The sequence below is a fragment of the Magnolia sinica genome, chromosome 5 (genome assembly GCF_029962835.1).
Source record: "Magnolia sinica isolate HGM2019 chromosome 5, MsV1, whole genome shotgun sequence".
Lineage (NCBI taxonomy): Eukaryota > Viridiplantae > Streptophyta > Magnoliopsida > Magnoliales > Magnoliaceae > Magnolia > Magnolia sinica.
In genome coordinates, this window is record NC_080577.1 from 100,033,453 (window position 1) to 100,046,423 (window position 12,971).

Sequence of the window (12,971 nt, forward strand, 5' to 3'; positions counted from 1 at the left end):
AAAGAGGAGAGAGAAGAGTTGGATATCTGATCAACATACGAGTTCCCGTGAGAAGAATGCCAGCTGCACTAGCAGCAAGACATAACTTAAATCGTAGAGAACCTTGTTCACATGCATTCCTATAGAAAGGAAATCAAAGGGTTTAGCAGACCAAAGTCGATATCTACTACTATTGAATCAAGAAATATTAAATAGTAGGAGATTTCTTATCTTACCCAAAGAATCTAAGGACAAACCAAGGACTACCAAACAAAAGGGATCGTCCATACAAGGTCATATCCCTGTTTGACAAGGAGCAATCTATTTTTTTAAAATCTTAAAATGTACTATGACATTCCATAGTGCCACCCAATCAAGCAAGTAACAACAGTTATTACTGATTTGCACGCACATAAACACGAGATTATTTTAACGATCGGAAAAGAAAAATCCCAAGTTGGGTTGTTTTGTTAGAACCACCTCTATCAGTCCTAAAAATCCAATTCATTGCAAAAAAATAAGCCCAAACAATGATGGTGAATGATGAAATGGGTAATAGACCAGGAAATCTCACTACCAAAATCATGAATTTGCGACTGATTAGATCTGTCACAAACGCAATTAACGACGGACATGGTCCGTCGCAAAAAAATTAAACGACAGTTGCGATTCGTCGCTAATTCACAACGTTTTAAGTTCCCAAATAAACGACAGATTATACCCTTCGGAAAAATTTAAAATCATCACTGAACTACGGAAAAGTTGACATTTAGTCATTATAAAATTTGGCGATGGATACAGTCTATCACTAATCTTAGGAGAGCGACGAACCTTGAATCCATTGTTGATTTTTTTACATTAAAAAAATTAGTGACTGATTTGGTCCGTCGCTAAAACAATAACAGCGAATAAAATGGGCATTAGAGAACGAAATCTCAATGCCAAAATCATGAATTCATCGCAAAATACAATTAACGATGAAAATGGGTCGTCGAAGTTTCTGCGTTGCAAAAAAGGATCAAAGGGATCCGTTGCTAATTTGTGATGGTTTGTCTATCACAAATAAATGATGGATTATATCTGTTGGAAAATTGAAAATCATCACAAACTACGGAAAGGACTTTCATCATTATAAAATTTAGCGATGTATATGGTCTGTTGTTGATCATAGGAATGGACCTCAAATCTGACATTGATTTGACTTGTTCAGAAATTAGTGATAGATCAAATTGTCTCTAAAACAATAACAGTGACAACGATGAAATTGGCAATATAGCAGAATCTCAATGCCAAAATCACGAATTTGCGACAGATCAGATCCGTCGCAAAAAATTAATTGATCGATCGGATCCAGCAATGATTTAGTTCATTGGAAAAATTAAAAATCATCATTGATCTACGGAAAAGCTGATTATTTTCTCGTTATAAAATTTGGCGACGGATACGGTCCGTCGTGGATCTTAGGAGAGCAATGAACCTCGAATCCGTCGTTGATTTTTGACTTGTTTGGAAATTAGCAATGGATTTGTTTCATCGCTAAAATTTCTGCACAACCATTAGATTTGTTGTTTTTTTTGAACCTGTTACACCCGAGTGATCCAAAAAAAATCGCAAAATTGTTTAATATGAATCACATTCAGAAAATTCAAAAGATTAGACTGAATAAGAAACTCGAAGAAACATCATTTTGGGTGTGTTTGGATGCTCAGTTTTCCTAAATAAGAAACTGGACAAAATATCATTTTGGATGTGTTTGGATGCACAGTTAGCTTGAATAGAAAATTGATCTAATTATATAATAAATAGCCAAAATTAAAGTGTGACTACATTGCCATCAATTGATCGGACTTACATTTTGGTCATTTCCCATATACATGATTGAATTATTGGAAATTGAAATTTAGTTCAACTAAGCATCCAAAGACACCCTGACTTGTTACATCCCCGAATGTAAGGGACAATGTTGAGAAAGTTCAAGCAAGTTGGTCTCCGAGCAACTTCACCATATTTGGAGGCTCTAGCCCTTTCACAATAATAGTAATCACGAAGTGGATACATAGGCATAAGCCCAATGCCTATGATGGAAGCAAAGTCTCATCCTTCCAAGAGGGTAGTCAACAGTTGAAGAGCATTTCATGACATACAAGTTCATCATTCGATCGACAAAAGAAAACTAAAAAGCCATAATTCCAAAGAAGCTACAATTTCAATGTGTTATCTTAATGAAAAATAAAAAAGAAACAAAGAAACAAAGCAACTTCAATGACAATATTTATTGCCCAAATGTTATAACTATCTATGCATGCTATTTCAAAGTGTCAATTTGTTGCCTTCCTCACTCCAAACAGCTCGAAAGTGTTTATCAAGTAACCAAATAGATAAAAATTAAGCTAAATAGGTTGGGAAAAACAGTTTTCTAAGGCACATAAAAAAGTTTTTTGAGGCACATTTTGGATAGTATCCAAAATGTGGATATGGCAAACCTACATGGAAAACTACAAACATAGAAAATTTACGATGGAATAAATCCGTCGCAGATGTCAATTTAGTGACAGACTTGTCCAGTTTTGCCACAATGCATGCGACGGGCTTTTGGTGGAATGAAGCCTTTTTTTTTTCTTTCGACGGACAGCAATTTTGCCGTTCTCCTAGAGTACCATGTAGCTACAAGTCTGTTCTTCCCTTCTTGTCTGCACAAAAGTTTTGGGTTAGCAAGAAAAATAGTAAATAATTCCTTCCCTCTTATCTATTTCAAAAAAAGTTTTCAGTAAGCCACACTACAAGAAAAATGGCTATTAGGGGCGTTTTTAGCACAGGCGGCCACAGCAAACCGTCCCTGCATATGAAATGAGGGGCGTTTTTTTTAGCCGCCCGTGTACAAAACGGGCCACCGCCGCTATTTTTTAAAAAAAAAAAAAAACCCCCCCAAAATCCCATCCCGCGCAGTGCCCTATCCCCAAATATCCAAAACCCGTACCCGCGCCTATCCCAAATCTCCATCCCGCCTCTTCTTCTCCCTCCTCTTTTCTACCAAAACCCATCTCCCCTTTTCTCTCCTCCCTGCAATATCCGACCGAAAGTCTCTCTTTCTCTCTCTCTCTCTCCCCCTCGTTTTCTTCAACGTGTTGTTCCTTCTTCGATCTCTCTCCAACAATCGAAGAAAATTGAAGAAAGAAGAGAAAATCGAAGGTACTCTCTCTCTCTCTCGATTATCAAGCAACGGCAGCCATATCTACCGTTGTCCATGGCCGCTGACATCTGCAAGTTAGTTGTTTGAAGAAATGCTTCAACCAATAACGTGTACCACTGTTGTACATTTAATGGACGGTCAACAATTTAACGTTCAAAAGATACCTATTTGCATTGGTGGCTTACAAATGAGCACTTTGAAAGATGAGATAGAAACATGAATAACCGTTCATGTTCTATGAGGAAAGGGCTAGGATGGTCCTGATGATGATCTTTTGAGCTTTGGACCAACCAAAGTAGGAACCACTCTTTTTTTTAAAAAAAAAAATTATAAAGTCACCAAGTGTCCAGTTGGTTGATTTTGATAAAACAGGGATGAAAGAATCTCTGAGATGAATTGTACAGTGGAGCTCAGAACAGGGTAGAACCATCTCTCCACCCTACACATAGCAGGGTGATTTACATTTGGGACCATCCATCTAATAACACCTACTATGGATGGGATGGCAGATGTATCAAAATCAAGTCCGGGTTCATGCCTTTGGTTGGGTTTTTACATTCTCCAGGAAATTCATTCCAACCCAGCTTTATGCTAGGAAATGGAAAAGAGAATTGAAACAGAATTTCCCAAGTTTTCAGAAACCCAATACAACCTTAACCAGACAAAATTTAGTTATTCTTCAACAAATATCAAGCTGCCTCAAACATGGAAAAAGACTTCCCCAACAACCAAATAAGCCTGGGTATGATTGATGGATGATATGACTGTATTGGCCCAAAATGACCTGACAAAGGACTAGGTGGAGCCATACGACCGATATCAGTAGTTACATGATAAGCCAAAACCAATTTCTAAACTATGATCTAAACACACATGAATATTATAATTACACCTGAATAAAGTAGCGTGGAAATTGAAAAGATGTGTAAAAGTGTGATTTTTGAAATTACTTAGGCCATCCATGGTAGGCCCCACTAGATGGAGCTAGTGCTGGATGTGTACAATTTCTGAGTGCATATATATTAAAATATAATCAGTCAATGAGATGTCGTCATTGGTGATAAACTTATGATGCCTTTTAGTAAACTAGTAATTTGGTAAGATTCCATTAGTTTATATAATAATTATTCCCAACAAACTATGGATGTAAAGAAAGTCAAAAGGATAGCTGGTTTTGGAATGGTGAGACAGAGGTGAGGACTGGTTTGCTAAATTTATTAATCTTGTTATACTAATCGGTTGGGTAGAGTATGCATATTCACTTTACAATTGTACATGTGGCATGTCATTAGCCCAGTCTAAATCATCCAAACTGCAAGTCTCAAAGTGCATATTTGATGAGCCTAAGATTAGAATAATCTTGTTTGTGAGTTTAGATGGTTGGATATATTTTGTCTTTTTCAAAGAACCATCAAATGTTAGATTCTCTTAACATCCAAGGTGACAGCTTTATTTAATGTGAATGTGGCGTCAGTGCACACGCATGTAAACCATGGCATTATTCTCACCTTTGATTAAAGAAATGGAAGAACCATTTCTCTAATTCTCTTTTTTCCATGTTCCAATATAACTCAGGCATTTATTTTAAAGGGCGTGATCTAGACGTGAACTACTGCTTTCTTATCAGAAAAAAGTAGGAATTTTTCTTCCCGTACAACCACGCTTACAATAAATTAAGCGCCCCTTAGATTAGCAGGATCTATGAAAGGAAAATTGTAATTATTAATGTTTTCTCTTCTATAAAAGTCCCCTGGCCTAACTCTTTTGGGAAAGAACTGCCTAATATGACATGCCAATCACATTCTACCTTGAACAGCTACTCAAAACTCGGTAGTGCTAAAATAGTAGGAGATCATTTTTCCTTAATTAAGATAAAACTCCATCAACTAGCTTCTCGGATTATGGTTCATCCACATTGGGGCATATCATATACCAACGGTCAGGATGGATGTAGTAGTTCTTAGTAATTTGATATATTGGCATGCAGTCCTAACATGCAAAATTCTTGAAAGCAGAGAGTTTTTGTTGTCAGTAGTAGCTAGACAACATTTTCTAATATCATTGTGTGTGTTCTTCATTGTCCTATGATAGACTAACCATTTGTTCTCGTCAGTTGTTACCTTCTCATATAGCCCTTGGATGTTATCCTATCACAAGATCATAACCAGATAGTGGCTTTACTGAAGTATGTACAATATAATTTTCTACCTCTAATCCAGTAATGCTCTATCAAACTCATGTGTATTCTAAGGTACCTTGAACTACCTCTGTTTGGACATTTATCATAGAAGTAGCTCATGATCTCAACTGACCTAATGTCTATTTGGGCATTTGTCTAAGGATGGCAAGCACTAAAGAACTTAAAGCTTAGTTCCCATTTTGGCCCAAAGCCTATATTTTGAGAGTAGCTCATGAACTTAAATGTATTGGTCAAATGGGGAGCTCTTACTTCTTGGAGAGAACACATGTATTAGTCAATTCCTGGCCATGTTGGAAAACTGGCTGATTACAACGTACAGGACACAACAACATTGCTCAGAGTTGTTGATTGCAACAGATATTCAACCACAGCCTTGTTTCATCTAAGAAAGGGGGTCTTTTAGAGCTTACATCTGGATTTTTCTTTTCGTAGCTCAGTTTTTTGGTGAATCTATGTTGAGTGCCTCTATTGGTTTCTTTATTCCTCAGGGAAAGCACGATTCATGGAGCCCGTATGGACAAGGGCTGAAAGACATGAATTCAAACCTGGATTCAATCTCAGAGTATTTATTCTCAATGATTGGTTTTTGTAATAGGCGTGGATTTTATGTCAATTTTATTCAATATTCTCATGAGAAGCATTTTGTTTCTACAGATCTCTCGATTGTTTCTACAAACACTCTTCAACTTTCACAACCAAGGAGGTGATTCACATTATTCGTTATTAGTGTAAGATATTTGTTATGAATGGCTTTACTACTTTGGATGTGGCATGGGCTAGAGAATGTCTATTTATCCATTTTGTTAGCAATCCTTTTTTGTTGGGAATTAGTTTGGACAGAGTTACAATGGACTGGCCATTGCAAGTTTTAGTTGTGCATGGCACTTTAATAGTTCCAGTCCCTACAGGCTGGAAGCAGAGCAGGCCATCAAATCAAGTGGTTCTATGAGGTTTGTCTTTCTCCCAAACATGATACATGTTGTAGGAAACTGGACCAATGCACAAGGTGGGCTTCACCATGACGATCACTTGGAAATAAAATTGAGCTAGTCCACTCTTTGAGTAGGCCCCACAACCAAAATCAATGGACAACACTACAACAAAAGGTAGCATTGCCAACACATTTTTGTAGGTGGCCAACATTTACCACCGACGCTATAAGAATCGGGTTTTGAGCAAGGAACTTTTTACCTTTATGGTAAAATGAGTTTCTTTTGTATCTTTATTGGTGTTTTTATTAGTAAGGTTTTATTTTATTTTATTAATTTTTTGGTTGATTTAGGTAGACGCTTGGATTACCAAAGCTTCAAAGAGTATATCATCATTTTGGAAGGTCTGTGAAAAGAACTTAGGTGAGCCCTTTTACCTTTTGGCATTGTTTTAACAACGGTTTGTTTTTGGACTCAAATCATTGTTTTCAGTTAGGTTACAATGCAGGTGATTCTGATTCGGATAAGTCAAAAGGCGATTTGAAATAAAGATCAATAAGATATGTTTTATTTAAACGGAAGAGTCTAGGTGAGTTAAATTTCTTTCGGATCTATCATGGTGTTGAAATTGCTTGACAAATCATGATTACAAATTTTCAAATTTTATATGTTTTAGTTTATGCAAACTCATGGTACAAGGAAGCCATCCCTCGAGTTCTTTGTTCTATCATTTTAATGCAATAATGTCATTTCTTGAGCTCTTTGTTCATTTCATTATTTTAGAACAAAAAGAAGGAATGAGGAGAGGAGTTATGTAATATGATCCTCTCAAATCCTTTATTTCTAATGATAATCAGTTACAAGAGAAATTGTATTCAATGCTTGTTTCAAGAAATTGTATAGTGCATTTGAGCTAATAACATGACACTCCATGTGGATGGGCCCCATGGGGTCCATAAAATGTTTTTGTCGTGTAAATGGATCCAAGCTAGTAAGAGGGTCATTAGATTTTTTTTTTAGATGTATGGATACAAAACTAAAAAAGCATCACTTTTTTTTTTTTTTTTTCCATTTCTTCATTAAAATAATATTCTCAACATTCTTCACTTTTATGAAAGAGATTTGGTCATCATCACCAAAATACAAGTTTCATGACATGGATGCCTCACACCTGAAAAATCTTCCATTAACAAAAAAATCAGTTTGTTTGACTATCAGGTAGGCCACATGTACAAAAAAAAAAAAAACGGATGGTGTACACTACAACAAAATCGGGCATTGCCGGTGCTTGGGGCTAACCTTCTTGGAAAGGTTATATTTCTGCATCCTGCTACTCTACATCCTCACATTTACAGCAATGGCCACATCCATATCTGTAGGATCTGTGCTGGGACTGTGCACATCTGTATCTGCAATTTGTCTCCTGTCATCATCATCATCTCAATTTTCTCCAATTCGAGGTTGGGTTTCAAATGATATATTGGCAAAAGTTCTACAGTTGGCTGTCCACTGGACATCAACCCTCTCTTTTACTGAACTTGCCACGACCAAGGCTAACATTGACACCACTCACATGCAAGCACGATTCCACCCAATATTGACCCCCAAGCCAACTATCAGATGCACACCCCATAGTTCCAAAAACTCAGTATTGGGGCTGGCCTATGACAAATATAAGGAAGCAAGCGTTCAAGCTAAGGACAGTGTCAATTGAAAGAAAGAAAAACTTTGTAAAATCCAGGCACAAGACTGGCCCATTTTTTGGGCCTGGTAACCTGGCCATGCTCTGTTCTACAGGTTCAAAATGAGAGCTGTGCCCAGCCCATAGCAAGATAGGATAGAAGCCATTAGGCCATCCTGTCCATTGACAGCCCTGGCAATGAAGGAAACAAAAGCAAACCATGAAATGCTGAGAAATTTTCCAAGTTAGATCAAACCAGAATCCAATTTTTAAAGATTAGGTTTTCAATAGTAATGTCAACAAAAAAAAAGTAATGGCAAGAAATTGTTCTACACTTTTTTTTGAAAGATGAAAATTTTATTGAAAGAAACAAATAGAAACAAAGCCTACAGGGCAAGAGAGAAAAAACAGCAAGCTATAGGAACTATAAACATCTTTTGTAAGTGGGGGTAGTAGGGATCTGTGGTTTCAAACTTTTGGATTGACTTAGACATATCTAAACAATTTATTTTTTATCTTAGTTTAATTATAGAGGGCACATCTAAACTCATCTAATCTCTTTAATTTAATCTTAGTTTTATAAGATTATGATTTGTGATTTGAATTTTGCATTTGCATGTCTTTAATTTAATCTCTTCTGTTTCTTTTCTTTTTACATGTGGTCACTTGGTCATTTCAAAATACAAAGGCACCCATTAGTGTTATAATGTTGCCAACCCACCTCCATTATTTGAAATTCACCAAATTCTCTCGATGTGTTGAAAACTTTGTTGAATGCTCCTTATGTTGAAATTGAGTGAGACATTAGAAGTTTGAAGTAGCTCCAGATGAATTGAATTACAAGGTTCCAATGCATCAGGTTGTGTGAATCTTTTCTTTTCCTTCTCTTTCTTTTTCTCTCTTTTTCCCTGTTTCTTTTTAGTTCTAGGCATCACACAAAGCTGGATACTCCAACTGGTTAGAAGTATACTGGATATTAGATGCATCATAAACTTATTGTTTTGAAAATGCAGGCTGAAACTGACAGGGAAGCAGGAGGAAACAATGAATCATCAGTGAAGTTTAAGTCCAGCTAGTCCTTTAGCCATTGTCTACTTATAGGGACCTAGAAGCATTAGCGTAAGAACAGATACAAGGCAATGATTTATTTATTTGTACGGGGTTTTGACAAATCTCTTGATGTGGATCAGGTGAAGTTCTATAAATCATTTACCTTTATGAGTGTATGCATGTGCTTGTAGTAGGTTTTTTACTTGGGAGAACTTCACTAGGGGTGTTAGACAACTTTATCTGAAGGAATGCTACTCTTGGACCTGCATCCATGGTCATTCACATGTGTAGAGTTGGCACACGTGCATGGTCCAAATTTCTTTTGTCCTTTTTGTCCTTTTTGTTTGCTGGTAATTTGTCTGTTATACCAAATCTTGCTAGTGACATTTTCGGTCACTGACCAATGAGCTCACTTGTACAAACTAAAAATCGAAATAGTACTCTGTAATCCTTTAGACAGAACAATGTATAATACATGTTGTACATCATGCATACCAACTGTTGGATGAATTACCTCAATAAAGAACGTTTTGTGTGGATCTCACTTGTGGGACCATCTTTTTCTATCGATGAATGGGCACACATGGATGTATGGTTGAAGACCATACCATTGGTGCCCCTTTGGATAAAAGTAGAGCTGGTCTGACCATTTAAACTTTTCTTTCATCATTATGTGTTTTTACACCTTACAGATTTGATGAACTTTAACCATTTTTGCTTTTAGCCCTGTTTGAGGGATGCCATTCCGATGATAAAAATGCAATTGCCAAAGTAATTTTTAGTCTATCCAGATACATAAGGATCCATCAGAGGGATGTTTCAGATCATCAAAATATACAATCATGTGTGCTTGGCTTGTCCATAATTGCTTGAGCCAAGAAATGGGCCTCAACCACTAATTATCCTTATATCGAATGCTTACACAAATGCATTGAGGTCAGAAAGCCTGGAGCTTGTGCAACCCAGCTCTCTTACAATCTAACATAGGCCTGGATAGAAGGTGTGTAATATCCAAGCTTTCCATCAAGTGGTTCCCCACTTCTTGATGCCACGGTCCAAAAATCAGGCAAGTCCACTCCATGTAAGGATCACCCAAAGCAAGGGCCCCACACCCTTGGCTTATTATTATTATTATTATTATTTTTCTTTCCAATCTTCATTGCTTCAATATAATGAAGGGTTTCCATAATGTTTGACTTGTATTATGTATTTATCTTTGGTTGTAAGATGCTTATTCAAAGTGGAAGTAACTATATAGAGTGTAGGCTCAGGGGTCCACGATGCTTACATGGATGCATGATCAAAGCTGCTCATCAGGTACAAGCCACTATATGGCTTTCTTTGTGCTAAATTCTGGTCCATCCATATTGAGTTGCATGCTAGTTAATGCTTCTGTAAAAAGGCTCATATTGAGTTGCATGCTATGATGCTTATGATGCAGTTTTATCCTTGAAAAGGGGAAGAAAAATCTGTCCACATATTTATAAAAAAAAATTCCATAGCTATTCTCCTCCATTTGCTAGTTACAGGTATTTATTGGTTCCTTTTATTTTATATCAAATTTGTTTTTTTGGTTATTTTATTTTGTTTTGTAAACTTTTGTCTTTGCATTGGTAACTGAAGGTGGAGCATTGGTAATAGAGGGGGGCTTTGCTGCTTCATATGGGGATGGATATGGACTTCATTCGGTATGGTTGTTTTTGCAGGAAATATTTATGACTGAAAATTTAATTTTAGATAGTGTAACTTAGATTATGAGTGTACATACTGTTTTATTACCTGACCTCTATGCATGGCAGGGTGGTGCTGACAAAGGTCCTCTATATGGCATGAGTTCCCTTGTTCTTGGGGTGCATTTGAGAAGTCTCGCCTCGGGCGTCACTGAAGTCCGTTGATTTTTTTTTCTTCTGCTTTTCCTTGTGTCTCAATCTGTAAATTTTCTGTCCATTATGTAAGCTTTCATTCTTAGGCCCCACTGTTAATGAGGCTGGTTGTAAATGATTTATAGGTTGTGTTTGAATGCTAATTTAAGCTTGTAAAGGTCTTTTGATTTAGAAGATTTAGCCTAGCAAAAATTTTAATTGTTTCTATTATTTTTTCTTTTATATTGTAAAGGACTATCGGCGTAATAAACAGATTTTACTGGTGTTTTAAATCTCGAATTAGCATTGTTACAGCCTTTAGCGGCGTTTCGTAAAGTTTTTGCGGCACTTCATACTATTTCTACCGGCGTTTTTCTAGTTTTTAGCGGCAGTCAGCAGAGTCGCCAGTAAATGATAATAAGCGCCGCTAAAGGTTAACTTTAGCGGCGGCCGCCAAAAACGCCGAGGTGAACGCCACTAAATATTACAGCAACGCCCCCTTATGCGGCAGCCGCCCGACCGCCGGTAATTATTATACCGGCGGTTTTTGGACTTTTAGGGGTGATTATGACCGCCGGTAATTACTATTTTTCTTGTAGTGCCACTGCATTAATCCTATCCGTGTTTCAGGTGGACTATGATTGAAAGTGTATAGGGGACACCCTATGTGGCCATCTTGCTTGGAATGATCTAGATGCTGACTGGATTGTCCATCGCCAAATTTATGCAAATGGGAGAAAAACTAGAAGCCAGGCAGGTATAAACAACATTCCCCTGCTACTTTTCAAGATTTTGCACACTAATTTTTCTGGAGGTGTGTTTTCTGTTTAATTCAAGAATCTAAATTCACTAGATATCTTGATTGATAACTCTTTTCAAATGTTCATGCCATATATAAGAGGCTTTATTTATTTATTATTATTATTATTATTTTTTGTTATAGATTATTGTAGTTTAGTTGAAGCACGTTTTTTCATACTATAATTTTGGAATTAGGTTTTTTCATGGAACTCTACGAGGAGAAATGTGAAGCTAAGAGCACTTAGATGTTACTTTTGGAAAAAATGATTGATAATCTTCATTAGTAAATTTTGATATTTATATATAGGTTTTTTTTTTTTGTTATTTGGGATGTAATTAATTTCTTTTTGTTATTTTGTTTTGCATAGTGTAGGCAAAGATAGCATTTTTTTTTTAAATTTATGTATTCGAACTATTTTGAACTTATTGTTGTAAATATTATATATTATTTTATATTAATGCAATATAATTTTTGTTTAATGTTCATTTTTAATTGTTTTGTACAACATTCTTTAAAAAATACAGGTTCCTCTTACATGGCTTCTTAGAAACCTTTTTGTCAGTGCTTCGTTAGGCTTGTATTGGTGCTTCAATGTCAGTAATCGTGTATCAGTGCAATTAAGTTAGCGGATGATTCCTTAGTGGTCAACCATGACTCAATCAAGAAAGGAGCCATATATTTCTTCTCAGCCCTCTTGAAAGCCCAGCCCTGCGCCCCGCCTGATGATTTCCTTGACATCATCCATCCTGCTATCTCTTTGGATGATAATACCATGCTTAAGGAGGAACCCTCCCTAGATGAAACCCTCACCGTGGTGATGAGCATACCTAAAGACGAGGCCCTCGGACCTAACGGTTTTATTGGTGCTTTCTTTCAGGGCTGTTCACTCCCCAAGTATAGGGTTGTGATGTAGTAATAAACTCGGTAAGGCCGAGGTCGAATCCACAGGAACTGATACCTGTGCGTTATCTAAAACCAAGTAGAACTAGAACTAGACTAAGATGTGATCTAAACCAAATAGAATTTAAGAAATAATTTTGGAATAATTATCTAAAACTTAAGTAATTCAGAGGAAGGAAACTAGGGATTCAGAGGATCCACTTCTAGGGATCAGGGAGATCTTTTGCCTGCATCAGGAATCATGGAAATCAAACTGAACTTACTTGATCTGGTTTTCAAGAGATGAAAGGTATATGAATTAGAGTGGATTCCATCACCAAACCATGCCCAGGAGACAAAGTAAACAATAGAATTAAACTAATTACCAACCAATCAACA

At 36.6% G+C, this 12,971-nt stretch overlaps 2 long non-coding RNA genes across 5 annotated transcripts; both read left to right on the forward strand.

The window, feature by feature from the left end:
• The first annotated feature begins 5,667 nt into the window (after window positions 1-5,667).
• Window positions 5,668-6,434, forward strand: LOC131247403 (uncharacterized). The gene is made up of 3 exons (XR_009171707.1): window positions 5,668-5,931; window positions 6,024-6,097; window positions 6,201-6,434. It is a non-coding gene; the product is annotated as an uncharacterized LOC131247403 (long non-coding RNA).
• A 2,828-nt stretch (window positions 6,435-9,262) lies between these two features.
• LOC131247404 (uncharacterized) lies at window positions 9,263-11,088 on the forward strand. Of its 4 annotated transcripts, XR_009171709.1 has the most exons (4): window positions 9,263-10,110; window positions 10,257-10,346; window positions 10,471-10,558; window positions 10,653-11,088. It is a non-coding gene; the product is annotated as an uncharacterized LOC131247404 (long non-coding RNA). The 4 variants fall into 4 exon arrangements; XR_009171711.1 differs by lacking the exon at window positions 10,471-10,558; XR_009171708.1 differs by lacking the exon at window positions 9,263-10,110 and having other exon boundaries at window positions 10,132-10,346.
• Window positions 11,089-12,971: the final 1,883 nt, after the last annotated feature.